Source organism: Triticum dicoccoides, chromosome 2B, assembly GCF_002162155.2.
Source record: "Triticum dicoccoides isolate Atlit2015 ecotype Zavitan chromosome 2B, WEW_v2.0, whole genome shotgun sequence".
Lineage (NCBI taxonomy): Eukaryota > Viridiplantae > Streptophyta > Magnoliopsida > Poales > Poaceae > Triticum > Triticum dicoccoides.
The window spans coordinates 817004333-817024393 of record NC_041383.1 but is presented as its reverse complement, the minus strand read 5'-3'; the positions used below and the strand labels follow the sequence as shown (position 1 = coordinate 817024393).

General features: G+C 44.1%; 1 pseudogene; it reads left to right on the top strand.

The window, feature by feature from the left end:
• The first annotated feature begins 4771 nt into the window (after nucleotides 1-4771).
• LOC119368992 lies at nucleotides 4772-6555 on the top strand (annotated as a pseudogene).
• Nucleotides 6556-20061: the final 13506 nt, after the last annotated feature.

Sequence of the window (20061 nt, the reverse complement as noted above, 5' to 3'; positions counted from 1 at the left end):
CCACCTGTCCAACCCTGAGATCCTGCCTAACTCTTTTCGGAATCCTGTTGTACAAGTCTGGTGCCACTTCCTGAATCTTCGCTCCATCGAGCCACCTATCTTCCCAGAACAGCGCCGATTCTCCATTCCTCGCATTGACCCTCAAAGCAGCCTGACAGATTTGCTTGGACTCAGCAGGCACCCGTATTTTGAACTCACTCCACGGCCTACTCTCATCCGCACGAGCAAGCCAAGGCCATCACGCCTACATCGCCATATTCATCCAACGTAAGTTGGGAATGCCAAGCCCACCCGCCCACTTGGGCGCACACACTGTCTCCCAAGCGACGGCACAATTGCCGCCATTGGCCTTCTCCTTGTTGCACCATAAGAATCCTCTACACACTTATTTAAAAACTACGGAAAATGCTAAAACTCTGGTGTCATATTTTTAAGCATGGCAAATCTGACGTTTATCATGGAAATTTTGTATTGGCATGATGATGAAAAATTTAGTTTACAAGCACGGCAATTTTCTGGCACGAAAATAACTGAGACGGATTCGCCAGCTAAACTTGTCATCGTCGACAAACACATTTGCCATGAAAAATGTTCGATTTGCCATCCTAAAAATCTGACGTTTGCTAGATATTCAGGTCCAAAAATTATGGTCACCTACAAGCCAAATAATCATGTTTGGCTTCAACTGAAAGAATTAACCAAAAAATAAAAACAAAACACAAAATTGTAGTATGATATCAACGCAAATTCTACTTGGTTGAATCTGTACCAGATTTTATCTCATTGCCCCACAAGAGAGAGAGAGAGAGAGAGAGAGAGAGAGAGAGATCAAACACATAGCTAGTAGTATAAACCCTCGGTCCCGAGGGTGAACTACTCCTTCCTCATCATGGTGGCTGCCGGGATGATGAAGATGGCCCCCCGGTGATGATTTTTCCCTCCGGCAGGGTGCTGGAACGGGCTCCCGATTGAGTTTTCATGGATACAGAGGCTTGCGGCGGCGGAACTTCTCATCTAGGGTTATTTCAAGGGGTTTTGTATTTATAGGATTTTTTGGCGTCGGTCTCACGCTAAGATGGGCCACGAGGGGCCCACTACCCACTAGGGCGGGCCAGAGGGGGTGGCGTGCCCTGGTGCCTAGTGGCCACCTCCTTCACCCCCTGGTCCTGCTACGAAGCTTCTAGTGCCTCTTTTGTTCCAAAAAAATCGTCAAAAAGTTTTGCTGTATTTGGAGAACTTTTATTTCTGCAGAAAAAACAAGACCACGGTAGTTCTACTGAAAACAACGCTAATCCAGGTTAATTCCATTCAAATCATACCAAAACCACGTAGAATTAATTGTTATAAACATGACATGAATACTTAATAAATTATAGATACGTTGGAGACGTATCATCCACTATTTCTCTTGATCCAGTTGAGCGGGTCACATTGGTCACCCTAGCAAGCTACCATAACTGACCAAAAATCAGCTCTACTCTCCAATCCGATCTCTTAGAAATAAGTACAAACACCTTGCATCTAGAAGCTATCATCTGACTTAGCCATCACCACACGCCACCATTCTTGTGAAACTTCATCAAAGCATTCTATGAGCAACGAAGCACACATGTATTGTGGTTTCACAACAAAAAGGTGGATTAGGCACCAATGACATATGGTGACCGCGTGTCTGTCATGCCAAAATGGCGCTGTGGGGCAGCCCGCAAGCCACCTAGTCACATTTGGACACACGTGTGTGTCCCTACGCGCATTGCCTCTCCCCATTAACCTTCCATCACATCTGCCAGTTATCCCCTTCGTCTGCTTCTTCTCGGTTGTGCCACGCGCCAGCGCACTATGGCCCCAGTGCCACCCATGGTCTGCCTCCGAACCATTCCCTCTATCTTTGTAGGGCTTCATCGCCTTCCATTGCCCCTTCTAGATCTTGTGCCTCCTTTGCCCTGCTCCAGAATAGTATGAGTTGCATGCACAACACCCCCTTGGCAGCACCCGAGGACATGCCTCTCTGCACAGCTAATAACCTCTTCCTCTTTGTTGCTTTCGAGCACTCATCACCTACACTTCGCACCAATCGACCATATCATCGTCGTGGAAGGACCAGAAGGGCCCTCTTCCTCGGCTCAGTGTAGGCCCTGGACCTCCTCTATGCTCTCTCAGCCCCCCGGCTCTATATATGCTCAAAAACATCAGATGTATTTTAACCCTAATTTTTTTTGCCGATGCCACTTCCCGATCCGAGGCGATCTTGGTTTTCTCCCTGTTCTGGCACCCTGCTGGAGGCGGCAATTGATCTTCTTAGACCTTTCCAACATCCCTTTCTTCTTCTATGATGATTGGGAGTAGTCCACCCTAGAGGCTGAGAGTTTGTACCAGTAGCTATGTGTTATGTCTCTCTCTCTCCCTTAATCATGTAAGCTTGCAATCTTGATTGTGATTATGGGATTTGTTAATGGAGTTAAATCTTGTGATGTATCTCCCACTTTTCTTTGTGTATTTGACTAGATCTTGCTCCTTCTATGAGCCTTTTTTATGTTGGACCGAATCTTTTGGGAATCATTGATATCATGATGTGTTTCTAGTAGAATTTCTAGAGATGCCTTAGTGACACTGGGGTGACTCTATGGATAATAGAATAGAACTAACGAACATGAGGTGATTGTTTAGTAATTTTGGGGCTATATGAGGTGACATTGGGGCTGTCCTATGGATCATGATTAGAAATATAAACTTGATGGTGTGCGAAGCCATACCTACGCTATCTCATCCTACTTTGATCTGATAAAAGAGGGAACCTTGGAGGGATCATTTACCACATACTTTTTGAGGGTATATCATGTGTTTTAACTATGTTAATGATGTTGAGAGTTGGCACTAGTGAGTATGAAAACTAGGCCTTGTTTCCAAGCATTGAGACACTATTTTACTCACTTCTGCTACCAATTTACCTTGCTGTCCAAATTTATTCTGAAATAAAATAACCTCTACCATCCATATTACCCATCTATTATCATCTCTTTGTCGAACTAGTGCACATATATAACAGAAAACTGCATTAGGTGTTCTAGGGACACAAGAGACTTCTTCTATCTTAGTAGCAGGGTTGTTTGAGAGGGACTACATTCAACATACATCTCCCATAGGTTGATAAACCTAAGGTCATCCAGTTGAGGGAAATTGATGTTGTCTTAGGAACCTCTGCACTTGGAGGCCAACAATGTCTACAAGAGTAGAAGTATGTCGTAGACATCAAGCGTACGCAAACATTTAGTGGCGTTCATTTTCTATGATTGCCATTGGAGATGGCCACAACATATTTCTCCAAAAATCGACACAAAGTTGTTTGTTGGCCTGTTGTACTCATGGCATCACAGAGCATCATGTGGCCATAGTAATTAATGATCCTTCCGTTGCAACATAGAACCAGTACAGAGTTAGTGGTTGATTAGTTGCTCTCGTCACATATGGAGTGCATCAATACTCTGTTCAAGCATGGCTTGGGTGGCTTGGAATTAAGAGCAATGTTAGAGCTCGTATGTTTTGATTCGTGTTGCTCTGTATATTGGTCATTTGATTGATTTGCTCTATGTTGCAATTTGTTCATCATGTCATTGTATTGTTTTGCTAGCCCGGCCATGCATCCGTGTTGTACCTCAAGAATGAGGGCAAATCATTCTCGTTGATGCATTGTTGATGTAAATTGCATGGGCAAAAAAGTTGTGCAACATGGCCAATATTGTCAAGACTACCAATGCCAAAGCAAGTGATGAAGGTTGTGATCGAAGCAAAGGAGTTGGATGAGGGCTTGCACCGACTACCCGAGTGGTTAGGTCGAAAGGGAGGAGATGGGAGAACGAGAACGAGAAGCGATAAGGTGCGGTGACCTAGATGACAGAGAAGTTTGAGGAACTATCATGGCGGAGGAGGAGGCATGTGCCGAGAGCGATGAGATGAAGGAGGAAAGATTTAACGCTATCATGGAACTACAAAAGAGAAAGATGGAGCTTGAGGAGAGGAAGCTTGCGATCAAGTAAGCACGCGAGGATCAAAATATCTTTTATGTGAAAGCCGATGACTTGGATCCTGACGTGGTCAACTTTGTTCACCAATTGTGTGGTGACATCTATGCACGCTATGACCAGAAGGACGGGAAAAAGAGGCTGAAAAGTGAGTGACTCGATACATACAACGGATGCTTTACTTTTGGTTATATGGATGTATACAACCTAGTGAAGATCCGATACTTTTGCTGTTCGATGCATTTTTGCAACTATTAAACTGTATTGTCAAATTGTTATTAATCCAGAAAATTTGACAAAGGGGAGAGGACAAATAGGAAAATCGCCAAGGATAAGGCTGGATCGCCGATGCTCGGCCAGATTTTCACAAACACATGCATCCGGACGTGTGCATATACATTCAGGGGCGTCCGTTTTGATGATTGCCATTGGATATGGCCTGAGCATATTTCTCCAAAAATGGGTGCAAAGTTGGTTGTTGGCCTGTCATTCTCATGGCATCACACCGCATCATATGGCCACAGTAATCAGCGGTCCGTCAGTTGCAATCGTGAACCAGTACTGAGGTTTGTGGTCACGTACGGAGTGCAACAGTACTCTGTACGAGGTGCAACCGTCAACCAGTACCACGGAGTTGTCGGTTGTCGGTTGTCGGTTGATTAGTTGCTCTCAGGTACGAAGTGCAGCAGTGCAACGATATAATACAGTGAGACCCATAAACCAGAGGTAGTACCTCCGGAGTGCATGGCGTGGATGGTTTGGAGGGATTGACGAGAGTACGCATCGCCAGCAAGTCGCTCCATGTTGGCCATGGATGCCAAAGGCTCCTCTCCGGCTATGCCGCCGCCGCCGCCGCTGCGGATCGTGATCTGCCCATGGCTCGCGTTCGGCCACCTGCTGCCCTACCTGGAGCTCGCCGAGCGGCTGGCCTCGAGGGGCCACCGCGTGTACTACGTCTCCACGCCGCGCAACATCGCCCGCCTCCCGCCGCTGCGCACCGCCGCCATGCCTTGCGTCGAGCTCGTCGCGCTCCCGTTCCCGCGCGTCGACGGCCTCCCCGACGGCGCCGAGTCCACCAACGACGTGCCCGCCGACAAGCGGGAGCTGCACTGGAAGGCCTTCGACGGCCTCGCCGCGCCCTTCGCGGAGTTCATGGCCGCCGCGTGCGCCCGCCAGGACAGCAGGCCTCACTGGGTCATCGCCGACGGCTTCCACCACTGGGCCGCCGCCGCCGCCGTCGAGCACAAGGTTGGTTGCTTGTTTGCATCTCATTGATCACATGTGTCTCGTTGGCCTGATTATCAATCAATCCATGGATCGGTACATCAGGTGCCGTTCGCACAGCTTCTCCCTACCGCTGCGATGATGGTCTCTGCTACCTCGGCGTCTACGCCCCGTTACGAGCGCGAGGGAGCACGGTTCTTCACCGACATTGGCGCGTCTGGTATGTCCTGTGCCCAGCGCTGCTCCTTGACAGGAGAGAGGAGCACGCTGATGGCCATCCGGATTCCGGAGCTGTCCGGAATGGGAGCCCGAGTGCTTCCAGCAGGTGGCGGCGATCTGCGGCAAGCCGGTTGTCCCCCTCGGCCTTCTGCCGCCGTCGCCCGACGGAGGCCGACGCGCGGCATCAAGCGCGAACGAGATGGAGAAGGAGGCCACCATTGGATGGCTGGACGCACAGCCGCCCAAGTCAGTGCTGTACGTGGCGCTGGGGAGCTAGCGAGGTGCCGCTGCGCACGGAGCAGGCACACGAGCTGGCTCTCGGGCTGGAGCTCGCCGGGGCACGCTTCCTCTGGGCTCTGAGGAAGCCGCTAGGTGCTGCCGGCGGCGCCCTCGAGGCCCTTCCTCCTGGCTTCCAAGAGCGCACCAGTGGCCATGGGCTGGTCACCACGGGGTGGGTTCCTCAGATGAGCGTGCTGGCGCACGGCGCCGTGGGGGCGTTCCTAACGCACTGCGGCCGGAACTCGCTCATCGAAGGGCTTCTGTTCGGGCACCCGCTCGTGATGCTGCCCATCCTGGGGGACCAATGGCCGAACGCGCGCCTCATCATGGAGGCGAGGAAGGTCGGGCTGCAGGTGGCACGGGATGAGAAGGACGGGTCGTTCCATCGCCATGGCGTCGCCAGCGCAGTTCGGGCCGTCATGCTGGAGGGAGAAGCCAGGAGGGGCTTCGTGGCAAATGCTCTCAAGCTGCAGAAGATTGTGGCCGATGAGGAACTCCATGAGAGGTACATCGATGAGCTCGTAAAGCAGCTCAGATCTCACAGCCAGCACCGCGTGAAACCGGCTGATCCCTCTGTCAACTTTTATAAGAGCGTTTAGATCACCACTACTTTAGTGATCTAAACGTTCTTATATTTGTCTACAGAGGGTTTGGTTGTTCGATATTTAGTTATTTACGCGTCCTATTATTGTATGTGTGTTGTTGTTTTATTTTTCGGGGAATCACACCTGAATGTATCTCATCTCACTCATATAGAAGTGAGGATCAAATCCTGATTTTAAGTATTGCTGTTAATCATGCTTGTGCCATATTCTTGCCATTTACGTGCAGTTAGCATTAGTCCTTCAACGTGTTTAGTTAGGGTCATTAGAGTTAGAGGATGAGATTTGATGGGTACGATACTTTAAGGGTGTGGCTGGATGTCAGACGACTGGGACTTAACCAAGAAAAGAAAGGAAAAATTAAAAGAAAACATTGATCTTCACGTAAAATACACGAATATAGCATTGAGTGAGACTTCGTTAAGTCTCAATCAACTTAGATTTAGCAATCCCGATACTTTAAATCTACCATTTGATTATGGAATTGAGAATTGAGAATTGAGAAGAGATTAGGCATGAGAACTGAGACTCCAACTCCCGATGTTTCTATTAACGTGGGAGGGATGGTAGTTGGAAAAGAATTGTTTTAGTGAGGACGCGAAGTATCTACACCCGAGCTCAAATGCACCCTGATGAACAGTAGAATCAAAAAAAAATGTGCTTGCAAAAACTTGTCATAAAAGAACATTCCTGGAAGTCATGGGAAAAAACTAGATACTCCAAAAATGCTATTTTTGAAAGTATTTGGGAGTGCTGATTTTTTTACCATGCCTTCCAGAAATGTTATTTCGGATTGAAAATTTGCACCCAAAAAAAATCAGATTTTTTTATTTCATTTTTTCTTCAGAATTGACTGTTCATCCCGGGCTCAAATGAGCTTGGGAGTAGATGGGTACTTTCGTTTTAGTGAGTTCATCTTAACCTTTCATCATAAGTTCATAACTTACATTATTTTTCATAAGTCCCTCGTCAATTTCCATGAACCAAACAAGTGAACAAAGTGTCTTCTCACATTTCCACGCACAATTCATCCTATTATACGACTAACAAAGGATTGGAAAATAAAACAGCACCTCTCCTATCTAATTTCAATACAACTCCCTATTGTAAACTTCGAACCCCCTTCCCAAATATTACCAAATGCATAGATCCAGTCACTAGAGTCAAGCTTGATCTACATGCTAGTGAACTCTTGGATAAAAGCAGGAGTCTATGGCCTTTTTCTCTAGAAAAATGGGTAGCGTTTTCTATGACAGCCTTCGCATCGAGTGCTAGCGATCGGATCGGACTACGATAGTTGGCTTCCCACTAGATTACTACTCCCTCCGTCCGGGTTTATTAGACCCCATTCTATTTTGTGCTAAAGTTTGACTTGCAAATTTAACTAATAAAATGTAAACTATATGTCAAAAAAATTATATTGTTGGAAAGCTCTTTCAAACACAAGTCCAATGGTGTAATTTTTGTATCATATAATTTATATATTTTTAATAATATAGATAGTCAAAATCTGGCACAAAATACAAGGAGGCCTAATAAATCCGGACGGAGGTAGTAGTGCAGTTGTTGGATTGATGTCTCCTAGAACGTCACTGGGGACGTGGTCCCAAGTAGTTTCATTGGAGACGTGCGCCTAAGAGCATCTCCAACAGCAGGCCTATGGAAACCTTCGTTGCCAGCAACTAGGTGGTGGTGATGGGTCTTGTTCCCACGTCACATTCACCCTCCCCCAAACTCCTCACCGCCGCCACCGGATCACCACTAGACAAAGGCTGGCGGTGGATGATGGCGGCGCCGGAGCCTTCCTGCGTCGTCGCTCTAGGGCGCGGCTGCGTCGGATTCTTGTGTGGGTGCCCCGATCTCCCCTCGCGCTTTTGGTCCCCACCACAGCTACGAGTTGGTCTGGTGGTGGTGTCTCGGCCCGGCGGCGTGGCTCGGTGCTCCTTCAACCGCGGCCAATGACCTTCCTTGCGGCCGGTGGCGCGCGCGATGGGGTAGGATGGCATCTCCCACATGCTTGTCCGTGGAGGTCTTGGCTATGGAGGTGTTGTCGTGTCACATTTGTTCCGGCCGGGTCCAGCCTGATCTGGCCCATTGGTGGCTGCCGGCGGCGAGGATGCAGAGGTGCGACTGTCGGTGAAAACTGAGCCAACTTTGGTCATGGCGGACGATGGCGGTGTCTTTGTGTCGTTACTCTGATGAAGGCATTGTGATGCGGAGCATCCCTCGACCATCACCATGGACGTCGCACCACCACCGCAAGCACGGAGAGAACCTATGACGAGAACTCGTACACGCGTCATCGAGAACGAGGTGAACTCCTTCCTCTTCGAGCTCCACTCAAATTCATTCGAGAGTTGGGTCCTACCTCAAACAGAAGGGTTATGCGTGATTAGGTATCAAGGTGTTGATCATGGAGAGGCTAGCACAAAGACCCGAACAACTACTGACGAGAAGGAGGAAAGGAGCAAGAAGGATGAAGGAGAAGAGGCACTAGACACCCCGGGTGCCCGGGCACTTTGGCTCCGGAGGCTCTGCCCCTCTATGGTGCTGCTCCCAGTCGGCCCCGGGTGCCCAGCATACAGCCCCGGGTGCCCGACCTCACGTGGCCCAGCCGCGGCCCAGGCCACCCCCGGGTGCCCGGCCCCTGATGACCCACAAGTGTAGGGGATCTATCATAGTCCTTTCGATAAGTAAGAGTGTCGAACCCTGCGAGGAGTAGAAGGAAATGACAAGCGGTTTTCAGTAAGGTATTCTTTGCAAGCACTGATATTGTAGGTAACAGATAGTTTCGTGATAAGATAATTTCTAACGGGTAACAAGCAATGAAAGTAAATAAAGAGCAGCAAGGTGACCCAATCCTTTTTGTAGCAAAGGACAAGCCTGGACAAGTTCTTATAATGAGAAAAGCGCTCCCGAGGACACATGGAAATTATCGTCAAGCTAGTTTTCATCACGCTCATATGATTCGCGTTTGTTACTTTGATAATTTGATATGTGGGTGGACCGGTGCTTGGGTACTGCCCTTTCTTGGACAAGCATCCCACTTATGATTAACCCCTATTGCAAGCATCCGCAACTACAAAAGAAGTATTAAGGTAAACCTAACCATAGCATGAAACAAGTGGATCCAAATCAGCCCCTTACGAAGCAACACATAAACTAGGGTTTAAGCTTCTGTCACTCTAGCAACCCATCATCTACTTATTATTTTCCAATGCCTTCCTCTAGGCCCAAATAATGGTGAAGTGTCATGTAGTCGACGATCACATAACACCACTAGAGGAGAGACAACATACATCTCATCAAAATATCGAACGAATACCAAATTCACATGACTACTAATAGCAAGACTTCTCCCATGTCCTCAAGAATAAAAGTAACTACTCACAAAGCATATTCATGTTCATAATCAGAGGGCTATTAATATGCATTATGGATCTGAACATATGATCTTCCACCAAATAAACCAACTAGCATCAACTACAAGGAGTAATCAACACTACTAGCAACCCACAGGTACCAATCTGAGGTTTTGGTACAAAGATTGGATACAAGAGATGAACTAGGGTTTGAGAGGAGATGGTGCTGGTGAAGATGTTGATGGAGATTGGCCCCCTCCCGATGAGAGGATCGATGGTGATGACGATGGTGATGATTTCCCCCTCCCGGAGGGAAGTTTCCCCGGCAGAACAGCTCCGCCGGAGCCCTAGATTGGTTCCGCCAAGGTTACGCCTCGTGGCGGCGGAGTTTCGTTCCGTAAGCCTGCTTATTATTTTTTCTAGGGTAAAAGACTTCATATAGCAGAAGACGGGCACCGGAGGCCTGCCAAGGGGCCCACGAGGCAGGGGCGCGCCCAGGGGGTAGGGCGTGCCCCCCACCCTCGTGGCCAGGGTTTGGGCCCCCTCTGGTACTTCTTCCGCTCAATATTTATCATTAATTCAAAAAATGACTTTCGTGGAGTTTGAGGACTTTTGGAGCTGTGCAGAATAGGTCTCCAATATTTGCTCCTTTTCCAGCCCAGAATCCCAGCTGCCGGCATTCTCCCTCTTCATGTTAAACCTTGTAAAATAAGAGAGAATAGCCATAAGTATTGTGACATAACGTGTAATAACATCCCATAATGAAATAAATATCGATATAAAAGCATGATCCAAAATGGACGTATCAACTCCCCCACGCTTAGACCTCGCTTGTCCTCAAGCGGAAGCCTATATCGAAAAATATGTCCACATGTTTAGAGATAGAGGTGTCAATAAAAATAAAATACGGACATGAGGTCATCATGATCATTCTTTTAACAACAACATATATAATTTGTCATATGATTTCTTATGCTCAAGTAACAATCAATACACAATGTCAAGTATGATTCCGAAACTTAATTGAGAACTAACAAACTATAATCTTAGTCATTGAAGCAATTACAATTTATCATAACATCGGAAAGAGTCAATAATACAGATTTTCAGCAAGTCCACATACTCAACTATCATTTAGTCTTCCACAATTCCTAACACTCACGCAATACTTATGGTTTTGGAGTCTTAATCGGACACAGAGAAAGATAAGGGCTTATAGTGTTGCCTCCGAACCATTTACCTCGAGGGTAATGTCAACAATAATAGTTCATGCTAACTTACACCCAATTGGATATATATATATATCAGGATCTTTCCAACACGAGGTGCTTGCCAAAGGATAAAATGTAAAAAGGAAAGGTGAAGATCACCTTGACTCTTGCATAAGGTATAAGACATAAAGTAAAAGATAGGCCCTTCGTAGAGGGAAGCAGAGGTTGTCATGTGCTTTTATGGTTGGATGCACAAAATCTTAATGCAAAAGAACGTCACTTTATATTGCCACTTGTGATATGAACCTTTATTATGAAGTCCGTCGCTTTTATTACTTCCATATCACATGATCGTATAAAGCTTATTTTCTCCGCACTAATAAGTCATACATATTTAGAGAGCAATTTTTATTGCATGCAACATGACAACTTACTTGAAGGATCTTACTCAATCCATAGGTAGATATGGTGGACTCTCATGGCAAAACTGGGTTTAAGGATATTTGGAAGCACAAGTAGTATCTCTACTTGGTGCAAGGAATTTGGCTAGCATGAGGGGGAAAGGCAAGCTCAACATGTTTGAATGATCCATGACAATATACTTTAACTAAGATGTGAGAAAACATAACCCATTACGTTGTCTTCCTGGTCCAACATCAACTCTTTAGCATGTCATACTTTAATGAGTGCTCACAATCATAAAAGATGTCCAAGATAGTATATTTATATGTGAGAATCTCTCTTTCTTTATTACTTCCTATTAATTGCAACGATGACCAAAACTATGTTTGCCAACTCTCAACAACTTTTAATCATCATACTCTTTATATGTGAAGTCATTACTATCCATAAGATCAATATGATCTCTTTTATTCTTTTTACTCTTTTATGCACTTAAGATCATAGCAAGATAGCAAAAGCCCTTGACTCAACACTAATCTTTATTATATATATCTCACGGACTCGATTACATAAAGGGATCACAAAGCAAAACTCAAAACTAATTCATACCAAAACTTTATTCTACTAGATCAAGATATTACCAAAAGGATCGAACTAAGAAAACGGTAAAGATAGGAGTGTGATGGTGATACGATACCGGGGACCTCCCCCAAGCTTGGCAGTTGCCAAGGGGAGTGCGCATACCCATGTGATTAGTTCCTCGGAGGTGGTGATGAAGGAGTTGTTGATGATGTAGGCTTGTCGTCCGTCTTCCAAGGCATAGGCTCACCATCATAGAAGGATGATCGAGTCTCCGGGATCCTCAAATCTGCAGCAAACTCATCCTCTTGAATCTATATTCATACTCACAGTTTTGGTTTTGCAGGTCATAGATCTGGGCTTGGAGGTGCTCGATTTTCTCATGAAGCTTGAAGATGGTCTCCTCAATGTTCTTGGCGTCCAGCTTATGGTTGTTGGTGAACTCCGCAATCATCATCTGGTTGGCATTAAGTCCGTGCTCCATCATCCCTTGGCACTTGAAAACTTGTTGTTCCATCGCTTCGAGCTTTGTCTCCACGCTTCCAGTACTCCTTGGTCCTTCCACATCGCGGATGTGCAGCACCCCCTCACGCATCTCAATGGTTTGAGGGTGATGCAGCACCTCCACGAGATAGGGGTTGTTGACCCTCTCGAAAAACTTGTCCTTGGGAGCGCTTGAAGACGTCATGGTGCTCTAGATCTATCAGAAAAACAACTCGAAACAAAAACAGAGGATTTTTGCATGATACGATAGTCAAAACCTTCGGGAGATTATATAATGAATTTTTACCAACCAAAAGATGTATCGTGCAAGAAAACAGAGTCCGGAGAGCACACGAGGTGCCCACGAGGCAGGAGGGCGCGCCCAGGTGGGTAGGGCGCGCTCTCTACCCTCGTGGACGCCTCGTGTCCTTCCCAGACTACTTCTTATTTTCCTATTTTCTTAAATATTCCAAAACAGAGAAAAATTGCTATTAGAATTGTTTTAGTTGGTTTACTTACCGTACCACATACCTATTACTTTTCGGAGTCTGAAACGTTCTGGAAAGTGTCCCTTATGTATTCCTCTGGGGTTATGGTTTCAATAACATTAGTTTCAACATTTATTGGGTTACATGAGATATAATGTTTGATTCTTTGACCGTTCACCACCTTTGGATTTGTGCCTTCGAAGTTGTTGATTTTTATGGCACCGTAACGATAGACCTCCTCGATAACGTAAGGGCCTTCCCATTTAGAGAGAAGTTTTCCTGCAAAAAATCTTAAACGAGAGTTGAAAAGCAAAACATAATCACCTACATTAAACTCACGCTTTTGTATCCTTTTGTCATGCCATCTTTTAACTTTTTCTTTAAACAACTTGGCATTCTCATAGGCTTGAGTTCTCCATTCATCAAGTGAGCTAATGTCAAATAGCCTCTTCTCACCGGCAAGTTTGAAATCATAGTTGAGCTCTTTAATGGCCCAATATGCCTTATGTTCTAGTTCGAGAGGTAAGTGACATGCTTTTCCATAAACCATTTTATATGGAGACATACCCATGGGATTCTTATATGCAGTTCTATAAGCCCATAATGCATCACCAAGTTTCTTGGACCATTTCTTTCTAGATCTATTAACAGTTTTTTGCAAAATTAATTTAAGCTCTCTATTACTCAGTTCTACTTGACCACTAGACTGTGGATGATATGGAGATGCAATTCTATGATTAATATCATACTTAGCAAGCATTTTACGAAAAGCACCATGAATAAAATGTGAACCACCATCAGTCATTAAGTATCTAGGGACTCCAACCTCGGAAAAATAACTTCTTTAAGCATCTTAATAGAGGTGTTATGACCAGCACTACTAGTTGGAATAGCTTCTACCCACTTAGTAACGTAATCAAGAGCAACTAAAATATATGTATACTCATTAGAGGCAGGAAAAGGTCCCATATAATCAAAGCCCCAAACATCAAACGATTCAATAACAAGAGAATAATTCATAGGCATTTCTTGACGTCTACTAATATTACCAATTCTCTGACATTCATCACAAGACAAGACAAACTTACGGGCATCTTTGAAGAGAGTAGGCCAATAAAAACCAGATTGCAATACCTTATGTGCAGTTCTATCTCCAGCGTGGTGTCCTCCATATGCCTCGGAGTGACACTTGCGTAGGATCTGTTCATGCTCAGGTACACAACGTCTAATAACACCATCTACTCCTTATTTATAAAGGTGTGAGTCATCCCAAAAGTAATGTCTTAAATCATAAAAGAACTTTTTCTTTTGCTGGTATGTGAAACTAGGTGGTATAAATTTAGTAACAATGTAATTAGCATAATCAGCATGCCATGGAGCAGTACGAGAAGCATTTATGACAACTAATTGTTCATCAGGAAAGCTATCATCAATAGGTAGTGGGTCATCAAGAACATTCTCTAACCTAGACAAGTTGTCTGCAACGGGGTTCTCAGCTCCCTTTCTATCAATAATATGCAAATCAAATTCTTGGAGCAAGAGAACCCATCTAATAAGTCTAGGTTTAGCATCTTTATTTTCCATGAGATATTTAATAGCAGCATGATCAGTGTGAATAGTTACTTTAGAATCAACAATATAAGGTCTGAACTTATCACAAGCAAATACAACTGCTAAGAATTCTTTTTCAGTAGTAGCATAATTTCTCTAGGCAATGTCTAGAGTTTTACTAGCTTATTGAGTAACATTTAATTTCTTATCGACTCTTTGCCCTAGAACAACACCTATAGCATAATCACTAGCATCACACATAATCTCAAAGGGTAAGTTCCAATCAGGTGGCTGAACAATAGGTGCAGAAATCAAAGCTTTCTTAAGTGTTTCAAATGCTTCTGCACAATCATCATCGAACACAAAAGGAATATATTTTTGCAATAGATTAGTCAGAGGCCTAGAAATTTTAGAAAAGTCCTTAATGAACCTCCTATAAAAACCGGCATGACCAAGGAAACTTCTTATACCTTTAATGTCCTTGGGACACGGCATATTTTCAATAGCATCAACCTTAGCTTTATCCACTTCAATACCTTTCTCAGAAATTTTATGCCCCAAGACAATGCCTTCATTAACCATAAAGTGGCACTTTTCCCAATTCAAGACGAGACTAGTGTCTTCACATCTCTGCAAAACTCGATCAAGGTTGCTCAAGCAATCATCAAAAGAGGATCCATAAACGGAGAAATCATCCATGAATACCTCACAAATCTTTTCACAAAAGTTAGAGAATATAGCCATCATGCATCTTTGAAAGGTAGCAGGTGCATTACATAAACCAAAAGGCATACGTCTATAAGCAAAAGTACCGAAAGGGCAAGTAAAAGTGGTCTTTTCTTGATCCTCCGCTGACACAGGTATTTGAGAGAAACCAGATTAACCATCTAGAAAGCAAAAATGTGTATGTTTGGATAGTCTTTCTAGCATTTGATCAATAATAGGTAAAGGGTAATGATCTTTCTTAGTTGCTTTATTTAATTGTGGAAATCAATTACCATCCTATAACCTGTGATAATTCTTTGCGGGATCAATTCATCTTTATCATTAGGAACAACAATAATACCTCCCTTCTTAGGGACACAATGGACATGACTTACCCACTGACTATCGGCAATGGGATAAATTATACCTGCCTCAAGGAGCTTTAGTATTTCCTTTCTTACCACTTCTTTCATCTTAGGATTTAACCGTCGTTGATGATCAATAACTGGTTTGGCGCCTTCTTCCAATTTTATTTTGTGTTGGCATAGAGTAGGACTAATGCCCTTAAGATCATCAAGAGTATATCCAATAGCAGCATGGTGCTTCTTCAGAGTTTTCAATAATCTTTCCTCTTCCTGCTCTGAAAGGTTAGCACTAATAATAACATGATATATCTTCTTTTCATCAAGATAAGCATATTTAAGAGTATCAGGTAATGGTTTAAGCTCAAACACGGGATCACCCTTGGGTGGAGGAGGATCCCCTAGGATTTCAACAGGCAAGTGGTGTTTCGAAATAGGTCCCTGTTTAAAGAACATTTCATCTATTTCCCTTCTTTCATTCATAAGCATGTCATTTTCATGGTCTAGCAAATATTGTTCTAACGGATCAGTAGGAGGCACGACAATAGAAGCAAGACCAATAATTTCATCCTTACTAGGCAATTCTTTATCATGGGGTTGTCTACGAAATTTAGCAAAATTAAACTCATGAGACATATCTCCTAAGCCAATCATAACAACATCCTTTTCGCAATCTATTCTAGCATTGACAGTGTTCAAGAAGGGTCTACCAAATATAATGGGACAAAAGTCATCTTGTGGGGAACCAAGAACAAGAAAATCGGCAGGATATTTAACTTTCCCACACAAAACTTCAACATCTCTGACAATCCCAATTGGTGAAATAGTATCTCTATTGGCAAGCTTAATTGTAACAACAATATCTTCTATCTCAGCAGGTGCAATGTCATGCATAATTTCTTTATATAAGGAATGAGGTATTGCACTAGCACTAGCACCCATATCACATAAGCCATGATAACAATGATCTCCTATTTTAATAGAAATAACATGCATGCCTACAATAGGTCTATGTATCTTAGCATTAGGTCTAGCGATTCTAGCAGCTTGTTCACAAAAATAAATAAGATGCCCATCAATATTATCAGCCAAGAAATCTTTAACCATAGCAATACTAAGTTCAACTTTAATTTGTTCGGGAGGTGTATATGTTCTAGTATTACTCTTACGAACAACAGTTGAAGTTTTAGCATGATCCTTTATCCTAACAGGGAAAGGTGGTTTCTCAATATAAGTAGAAGGAACAATAGGATCATTATAAGTGATAGTCTTTTCTACAATTGTAACAGGTGCAACTACTTTCACTTCAGTGGGAGGATTATATTTAAACCACTTCTCCTTAGGGAGATCAACGTGAGTAGCAAATGATTCACAGAAAGAAGCTACTATCTCAGAGTCAAGTCCATATTTAGTGCTAAATCCACGAAAAGCATCGGTATTCATAAAAATTTAACACAATCAAACTTAGGTGTCATACCTGACTCCTTACCATCGTCAGAATCCCAATCTTCAGAGTTGCTTTTAATTCTTTCCAATAAATCCCATTTAAATTCAATAGTCTTCATCATAAAAGACCCAGCACAAGAAGTATCAAGCATGGTGCGATTGTTGAGAGAAAGCCGAGCATAAAGGTTTTGAATAAACATTTCTCTTGAGAGCTCATGATTGGGGCATGAATATAACATTGACTTAAGCCTCCCCCAAGCTTGAGCGATACTTTCTCCTTCGCGAGGCCAAAAATTATATATATAATTACGATCACGATGAACAAGATGCATAGGATAAAACTTCTGGTGAAATTCCAATTTCTCCCAGGATCCCATATCATCACATAGCCTATACCATGTCAATGCGTCTCCCTTCAAAGATAAAGGGAAGACCTTCTTCTTAATAACATCATCGGGCATACCTGCAAGCTTAAATAATCCACAAACTTCATCCACATAGATAAGGTGTAAATCAGGATGCAATGTTCCATCTCCTGCAAAGGGATTTGCTAGCAGTTTCTCTACCATACCCAAACGAATTTCAAAGTAAACATTTTCAGTAGGTTCAGTAGGTTGAGGAGCAACTCTTTGCTCTACTGGTCGGGGTGAAGATACCCCGAACAAGCCCCTCGAAGGATGATGTTCCATAGTAACAAGTGACAGTAAATTTCAGCACACTATATAAATGTTTCCTTACCAAGTTCCACTCACCAAAGGTGCTTCACTCCCCGGAAACGGCGCCAGAAAAGAGTCTTGATGACCCACAAGTGTAGGGGATCTATCGTAGTCCTTTCGATAAGTAAGAGTGTCGAACCCAGCAAGGAGCAGAAGGAAATGACAAGCGGATTTCAGTAAGGTATTCTCTGCAAGCATTGGAATTGTAGGTAACAGATAGTTTTGTGATAAGATAATTTGTAACGGGTAACAAACAATGGAAGTAAATAAAGTGCAGCAAGGTGGCCCAATCCTTTTTGTAGCAAAGGACAACCCTGGACAAGTTCTTATAATGAGAAAAGCGCTCCCGAGGACACATGGGAGTTATCGTCAAGCTAGTTTTCATCACGCTCATATGATACGCGTTCGTTACTTTGATAAATTGATATGTGGGTGGACCGGTGCTTGGGTACTGCCCTTTCTTTAACAAGCATCCCACTTATGATTAACCCCTATTGCAAGCATTCGCAGCTACAAAAGAAGTATTAAGGTAAACCTAACCAGAGCATGAAACAAGTGGATCCAAATCAGGCCCTTACGAAGCAACGCATAAACTAGGGTTTAAGCTTCTATCATTCTAGTAACCCATCATCTACTTATTACCTCCCAATGCCTTCCTATAGGCCCAAATAATGGTGAAGTGTCATGTAGTCGACGTTCACATAACACCACTAGAGGAGAGACAACATACATCTCATCAAAATATCGAACGAATACCAAATTCACATAACTACTAATAGAAAGACTTCTCCCATGTCCTCGGGAACAAACGTAACTACTCATAAAGCATATTCATGTTCATAATCAGAGGGTGTTAAGGCATATCTCTCTCTATGTAGTTTTGGTGATTGATGACAACACGTTTGCGGACTAATCGTGTGCGTTGAGCATTTCAGAGATTCATCCTTTGGCACGAGACGATTCCTTTCCCTCGAAATTAATCAAGACGATGTTTTCGTTTCAGTTTTGGTGGACTTGTTTCGTAGGAGTCACTGTACTATCAAGAGGGGGTCCGCTTTGGTAAGGCTAGGGTGGAATCAACACGTACACATCCTTTTTGCACCCACTGAGCCTTCCCGCTTCGATGGAGGTTTCCTTCCCTTTCTATGAGTATGATTTGGTCCCAGCGGTAGTACCGCGGTGCCCAGCGGTAGTACCGCTCAAGAGCCACAGGCAGCAGTACCGCTCTGCAGCGGTAGTACCGCCTGTGGATCCTACCGTAGTACCGCTGCGGTACCGGGCTCCTACCGCATCGACTCGAGGGGGTCGCCTCTCGTGTCGGATTGTGCGGCACTAAGCAGCGGCAGTAGAAGCGGTAGTACCGCCCTACTGATACGTCTCCAACGTATCTATAATTTTTGATTGTTCCATGCTATTATATTAACCATTTTGGATGTTTATGGGCTTTAATTTACACATTTATATCATTTTTGGGACTAACCTACTAACCGGAGGCCCAACCCGTATTGCTGTTTTTTTGCCTATTTTAGTATTTCGAAGAAAAGGAATATCAAACGGAGTCCAAACGGAATGAAACCTTCGGGAGCGTGATTTTTGGAACGAACGTGATCCAGAGGACTTGGAGTGCAAGTCAAGAAGCAGTCAAGGCGGCCACGAGGGTGGAGGGTGCGCCCCCCTATCTCGTGGGCCCCTCGGGCGTCCACCGACCTACTTCTTCCTCCTATATATACCCACGTACCCTGAGAACATCAAAGGCGACCACGAAAAACTATTTCCACCACCGTAACCTTCTGTATCTGCGAGATCCCATCTTGGAGCCTTCGCCGGCGCTCCACCGAAGGGGGAATCGACCACGGAGGGCTTCTACATCAACACCATAGCCCCTCCGATGAGTTGTGAGTAGTTTACCACAGACCTTCGGGTCCATAGTTATTAGCTAGATGGCTTCTTCTCTCTTTTTGGATCTCAATACCATGTTCTCCTCGATCTTCTTGGAGATCTATTCGATGTAACTCTTTTTGCAGTGTGTTTGTCGAGATCCGATGAATTGTGGGTTTATGATCAAGTTTATCTATGAGAAATATTTGAATCTCCTCTGAATTCTTTTATGTGTGATTAAGTTATCTTTGCAAGTCTCTTTGAATTATCAGTTTGGTTTGGCCTACTAGATTGATCTTTCTTGCAATGGGAGAAGTGCTTAGCTTTGGGTTCAATCTTGCAGTGTCCTTTCCCAGTGACAGCAGGGGCAGCAAGGCACGTATTGTATTGTTGCCATCGAGGATAAAAAGATGGGGTTTATATCATATTGCATGAGTTTATCCCTCTACATCATGTCATCTTTCTTAATGCGTTACTCTGTTCTTATGAACTTAATACTCTAGATGCATGCTGGATAGTGATCGATGTGTGGAGT